Genomic DNA, 7,400 nt, shown 5'->3' with positions numbered 1-7,400 from the left:
ATTATGATATGTCTAGTGGTATTAAATTTACAATTTTCACTTTTGTTAATTTGGAAAAAGATTACTAAAAATGCACAAGTATTTCCAGTTTATGCACTAATTTGTATAATATTATATATTTTTTGAAGTAACTTACAGCTAATATAAACGCAAATTATTGGACATTCGTAAAGATATTCCAAAGGGAATACTAATTACAAACTTGGGGGGGGGTATCATACGATTGCACTCTCTTATATGTCCGAAAAATATTCAAATATTTACTCCTTATGACGCTTGTAGAACCTTTTGGGACTGTAGGTTTCATTATAGGCGCAATTCAGTGCTAGTTCAGTAACTCCCGAGGAAACTGTACGAGGCAGTCATAACTTATTGGTGTATGCATACAGCTTGTACAGCTGTCACAGGTGGATGGAGAGACGGTATGTCATATTAATACCCATTGAACATCATTGTATCAGCAAAAAAACTACGATTTTGCTGATTTATTCTATGTATATTTCTAGTAAGTCTTCCTTGTCCTGAACTTCAATCTACAAAGTCGTGATTCGTGATATGTCTTCGTCTAAGTCATCGAGCCAGTGTGTGCTTTCCAGTTTATTCTTCTTTTGCTACAGTTCAAGCTTTAAGTTCAATTTTGCTTTTAGTTCGACCTTAATTTTCATTCACTTATCATAAATGACTTTCGTTTTTCATTCTTATGATGATACACGTATATTTTTATATTTATTGTAACAAATATTTAGGTTTTATCAATTGGATAACTAGTTTCATATTTTCACTTCGCCTCTTCAGTGTTTCATTTCTTTTATTATTTATGGACTAAACCCACTATCCTCCTATTATTTGCAAATTCAACTATCTGTTAGCTTATTTATATTAATAGAGATTACCATTGTTAGTTACATGAGATATTTTGATGCCATGACCAGGATTTAGTTTGAGTAAGAATGCACATTGATAAGGATGAGCAACTGTCCTGATGCTGTAGATCTAAAGTCGACTCTCAGCTTGTCGCATCACTGGGTAAAGGCATTTGTGATATGTTCTGAGCAGGCATGGTTAGTTAATGGTAGTTACTGAGCACTTCCATTCTGCTACACCACAGAGTGTCCAATGTTGTATCAGATCTAGGCAAACCAGGGTTTAAAGACAAATTATTTGGTAATCTTTGATGTTCGTCTAGTGGCCTAGGTACATGCAGATATTGTTGAATATACTTACTTTGGCGTGCACCATTCTGCCCAGATTGCATGCACACCTTGTGTATGTAAGGATGTACATGTCAATCATAAATCACTGTCCTACACTTTAGTTTATATTGGCTCAGTGCTCTGCTTTGGCAATATGGTTAACATTTGATGGTTTTAATTATCACGGAATGGTGATATGAAGCTATAAACTTGCCATCTAGTTAAGCAGGCAGGATCTAGAAAGATCGTTCGAGAGATTCCAAGAGGAATGCTTGGGTAGAACCAAGTGAATTAACGTTTCCTTTTGTGACTGGACAGTTCTACACTGGATGTCGTTGGACGTTTTGATGACATTCAGCTGTACAATTGAGATATTGTTGTAAGATAGTCAGATTTGAGGATGATCCTGGTGAAAGTTTGTCTGACATTGTGATACCATTTATCTGAATAAGGATATAACAAATCATGACGTTACTCTTGCAGCCAAATTTCTTCCAAATTTAAGAAACACCATGTTGCTAAAACAAAAAAAAGAAATATTTTGATTCTTTCAGAAAAAGTGTGAGCTATGAAGTTCGAAATCACAATTTGTGTGAATGTGGACAGCATACATCTATTATTTCAGTGAATCCATCAGCACACACACTTTCGAGGAGCTAGCATGTGAAGGTTTTAAAATTCATCAAGAATTTAGAATCTAACGAATGAAATCTGATGAAGTATCGTTGTTCAGCGAGAAGGAATTCTATCACCAAAAAAAAAAAAAGGAGTTTCTAGAAGCTGTGGCTGCTATTAGACCACAGATTCGGTCAGAGAATTGAGGAAAGAGGAATGTCTTCCAAAACATCGAACCAGTTGACATTTTCTGAGGAACAAAGTGTTTATTGATGTTAAAGGTAATAGTGTTGGTTTCTAAGTACATAGATGGTGAAGTAGTACGGAGACCACTTCAGCTTCGGATGAATCAGCCGTGTGAGTGTTCCACTTGTTTCCCAACAGCTGTCCATAAACAATTGTCAACTACATCTGGCTGAAATACATACTTATACATATGTTATTGCTAGGTAGAGGTACTACACGTGATTATTTGTATAAAACATGTTTCCCCACTGAAGACTGTTAAGAACACTGAGAGAAATAAATACAATTGTAGAATACCTAGAGATGAAATAGAACTGGTGCTTTGATTAATACCAGAACAGTTGCAGCAACTAAATTTCACTGGTGTTTTGATATTGCAGAAAAATTAAATCGACTGTGTTATCCTGCTAATGCTAAACATTACTGCAGCCTTGCTTAATATTGGAAGGTGCAGTAAGTTTGTGTGACCAGCTCTGTTTTTTTTTTTTTTTGCATCGTGCTGGAGTATTTCCGATTGTTTGTATTTTAATGTATTTCAAGTCTCATGTTCACCCTTAATGTTGTTTTTTTTTCAGTTATCTTAATTTCCTTTATCTAGTCATCACCACCCACCGCCAACTCTCGGGCTACTCTTTTATCAACGATTAGTGGGATTGACCGTCACATTATAACGCCCTCACGGCTGAAAAGGGCGAGCATGTTCGGTGTGACGGGGATTCGAACCCGCGACCCGCAGATTACGAGCCAAACGCCCCAACCACCTGGCCATGTCGGGCCTCCTTTATCCTTTTTCAGTCTCGTAGTAATATGTATATACTATGTGCGACCCGCAAAATATTTGCGGTAGTTTAATGTCCTTCGTTTGAATTTTTCTTATTCTATCATTTTTACGCACAGCATTTAAGCTACGCTTTCTTGCAGGCATTATATATTAGATCGATAAATCTTGGTTTATTTGAAAATTTGGTCTGACAAACAAACTCACGTAGACATAACTTTAGTTAATAAAACTACACGTAAAGTAAACAATAGACTATAGTAATGGTACTTATAATAGTGTACAGAGAATGAAATAGTTATAAGCGTTCAGTGTATAACACAGTTTTACGTGTTGAAACAAAGAAATTCATAAAAACAAACAATAAAACCCGTAGTAAAGAAAAAAGTAGCTAAAAGGTGTTTATAGCAGTCTATGAAAAGAACCGAAGCTGGGTTATTGCAAAGAGAAGTAAACGTAAAGTTGTAATGAAGGCAAACTTAGGTGAGTATGCAGACACATCTGAATGCGTGTTCACAAAGTGGAAAGCACATGGTTTTGAACAAACTACACATGCGTATTTTAGACCTAAGTAAGTCGAGAAAGCTCATAGCAATTGTATTTAGTGTAATGTTAATTTTTTTAGGAAATAATAAGTGGGTTAAATGTTGTTTGCGTGAAATACTTTGCAAATTAAAAACTAAATTGAAGCCAGTCGTCACGTGATGAAAACGACATTGTGCAATCGTGTAGCAAGCTCGTTACATTAAAAAGTTTGACTAAGCAAAAAACAGGTAAGGTGATTCTGAGTAAAAAAACAGGTAAGGTGATTCTGAATGAAAAAAAACAGGTAAGGTGATTCTGAATGAAAAAAATAGGTAAGGTGATTCTGAATGAAAAAAACAGGTAAGGTGATTCTGAATGAAAAAACAGGTTAGGTGATTCTGAATGGAAAAACAGGTAAGGTGATTCTGAATGAAAAAACAGATAAGGTGATTCTGAATGAAAAAAACGGTAAGGTGATTTTGAATGGAAAAAAACAGGTAAGGCGATTCTGAATGAAAAAAAAACAGGTAAGGTGATTCTGAATGAAAAAACAGTTAAGATGATTCTGAATGGAAAAAAAACAGTTAAGGTGATTCTGAATGGAAAAAAACAGTTAAGGTGATTCTGAATGGGAAAAAACAGTTAAGGTGATTCTGAATAAAAAAGCAGGTAAGGTGATTCTGAATGGAAAAAACAGGTAAGGCGATTCTGAATGGAAAAAAAACAGGTAAGGTGATTCTGAATGGAAAAACCAATATGCAATCCGGACTCTTCGGACAAAGGCCTTTCTAACAAGATGAGATTTGTAGCGTTTGATCGAGAAATTTGCAAGACAATTTCCGGATAGGCAAACGCAAATGTATTATTTATATAGATTTTAATGTTATGATTTTTACGTAATAAATACAAGTTGTTGTTTTCTGTTGAACATTGGGTTTCTTCTCTTGAATTCGTTCGCAAATGTTTTCTTAGCTAATTTATCTTAATCAAGATTATCAGCCCAACTTCAACTACAATACTGGACTTGCGACATCTAGTTTTCTTTTTTTTTTCTCTTTAAATTGCTCTAAAATATAGTGTTTTAATTATATTTGTCTTAGCAGTGATGACAGATTATATATCCAATTGTCACGAGAGTTGAACTTGCTAACTTGTAAATTCATTTATATATATATATCTTTGAATATTTAATTCGTTATTCTCATCGACGTTTCTATTCCAAACGATTTATTTTGCCCCTGCGATTCAGTATATCTTAAATCAAAATTTTCTGTTAGATTGCATTTTAGACAAAATATGTCCAATCTTGAAAACAATATCACATAAGAACTAAACATATATATATTAGCTAATGCCAAAGATAATTACCATGCTCTGCATAACGAATTGTCTTGTTTCTAGACCACACCAAATACTTATTTAACTTGCAAACTAAGATGACAAAATTATGTAATTTGTTTTATCTAGAGGATTGTTAACCAAGTTTATATATATATTGGCTTTGAAAGTGGAAAAGTAAGGTATTCAAACAATGAGCTGTGTTTTACCGTTAGTTGAACAAAGTGTAAGTTGGGTTTATTGCTAATCAACTGCAAGATTACCACTCCATTTTGTGGTATTTGCTTTTTTTGAACCACAACGTTGTTTGATGTTCCTCAAGAGTTCTCTCATTCTGTTCTATTTATTATTTAATGAACGTGAAGACTTAATCATACGACACTTGTAGACCTTCCAGATCAGTTTATCTAAACGTCGTGTGTTCGAATTTCAATTTTTCAAGAAGAAATTGATCTATGTTAAGTATTAGTCACCAATTTGGTATCCGACTTTACTCCAGTGAGGCAACTCTTTTTGCATTGGACATATTATACTTTATAATAATATGTCTTAATAGCTATGATTCAAAGTCCACTCAACAAACTTTGTGTTCGCCTGATCTTGTAATATGTACTACTTGTAAAAAATAGTTTATATTTTTTCATTTCTTTCTAGTTATAGCCTGGGACTCTGGGTTTAGGGTTTTATTTAATTATCTGTTCAAATGGTGATGTATTGATGCTATAATTGTATTCGGATATTGACTGCATGTAAAAAAGTAACTGTATTTTAGGAACTTTCAGTTCTAAGGTTAAGATAAGTGTATCTAAAATCCAAGGATTTCGAGTAGTAAAGGGCCCCAAACTAAAATAATGATCTTCAGATCTTTGGTAGTGAAGTGAAGCAGGTACATGGAAATACTCTCTAACCCTAGTTCTGCGAATGTTTATCTCTGGTAGTGACATGTAGCAGGTACATGAAAATACTCTCTAACCCTAGTTCTACGAATGTTTACTCACAGTAACATGGGTTTTTGCGATTTTTCCTTGCTATTTTTATTGGAAGAAGATTTCACTCTTCATCAGAAGTCGTCATCAGCTTCTTCCGATAAAGAAATCACCTAAATGATCATCGTACAAACGCACGTTCTGATTTATAAAACTTATCACTTAATTAAGAAATAAATAAAACATAAAACGACCCGAATCTGAGTAGAATAACGATAATCCACCATTCATCGAATTCTTTATTGCAGATCTGAGTGAAGTAATTGGTGCCTTTGATTTCAGTTGGATAAAACTTGCAAAGAATTGTAGACAGGTGAAAGCTGAATTTCATTACGTTTATAATCCAAACAGTTGAAAGTCAACACTTTGTGATTAATCTCCTTATTCCTTTTGAGTAACATACTTTTAAAACTAACAACCTCAGGCCTAGTAAACTTAGTATTTTATGTGAAAAACCTTAACTTTTGCATCAATGAGTTGTTGTTTTCCAGGCTATCACGGCGAAGATCATCCTTGTATGTTTGAAATTTTTATTCGCATTATAAAGCGTCAGTGTACTTTTATAGTTTATTTTGAAAACAACCAGTATCTCAAAAGACGTCGTGCTTTACATATTTGTTGGTTCATAGTGACAATCCTGTCTTAGGTTCATGATGATGAGAATCAATCTTCTAACCCTATCTGAGAAGATTTCAAAGTCCTACTTAGACAGCTGTAGTCAAGGCGTTTTTTCTATACTGCAGTCGATCATCATCTCCCGAGGCTGTCGGTTATGTCAAGTGGATTACGTAAAACAGTTTTTTTTTCAACTTTTCTTGGAATATTCTTCTGTTTTTTATTTTATTTATTTTTCAAGTTACCGTGAATGTAACCCGCCATATTTTATTCATCAATAATAAACATAAGAGATGGATCAAACCGTACTTGAGCATATGTAGTGTAATTCAAACTTCTACAGCCACCACTGGAAAAAAAATCCTAAAACAAAAGTTCTAAGGACTTCAGTTTAAGACTTGCACGCAATAAAAAAAGACGGCACTTTGTGTTTGAACTTAGATCTCAGTTTGTAGATTCATTCAGCGAATCTCGCTTTTTATTCTAAGTATATGCTTGTCAGGCATCTGTATTAAGAATGGTTTTACGTAATGAGTGACTTAACTATATATTACTAATTTATAATAGGAGTAATCTGTTCTAATATTTCCTATTGTAGCTCAAAGATAAACTTTTGTACATTTGAATGAAACGTTGAAATTTAAAATTTAGTTGTTCTTGGATTTATAGATATGAATATACAAGTATACAGATGGATTGAATACGAATACATAGTTCTCTGTTCTAATGTATTAAATACAATTATATAGTTCTCTCTGTTCTAATGTATTAAATACAATTACATAGTTCTCTGTTCTAATGTATTAAATACAATTACATAGTTCTCTGTTCTAATGTATTAAATACAATTAGTATTCTGTTCTAATGTATTAAAAACAATTACATAATTCTGTGTTCTAATGTATTAAATACAATTACATAGTTCTCTCTGTTCTAATGTATTAAATACAATTACATAGTTCTCTGTTCTAATGTATTAAATACAATTACATAGTTCTCTCTGTTCTAATGTATTAAATACAATTACATAGTTCTCTGTTCTAATGTATTAAATACAATTACATAGTTCTCTCTGTTCTAATGTATTAAATACAATTACATAGT

General features: G+C 33.2%; 1 protein-coding gene across 2 annotated transcripts in view; it reads left to right on the top strand.

The window, feature by feature from the left end:
- LOC106460421 (Kv channel-interacting protein 2-like) overlaps nucleotides 1-7,400 on the top strand; it is a 134,065-nt gene that overhangs the window by 80,827 nt on the left and 45,838 nt on the right. The gene's annotated exons all lie outside the window — the stretch shown is intronic.

This window comes from Limulus polyphemus, unplaced genomic scaffold, assembly GCF_000517525.1.
Source record: "Limulus polyphemus unplaced genomic scaffold, Limulus_polyphemus-2.1.2 Scaffold767, whole genome shotgun sequence".
Lineage (NCBI taxonomy): Eukaryota > Metazoa > Arthropoda > Merostomata > Xiphosura > Limulidae > Limulus > Limulus polyphemus.
Note: the sequence above shows the minus strand (reverse complement) of the source record. Positions and strands in the feature narration are given on the sequence as shown.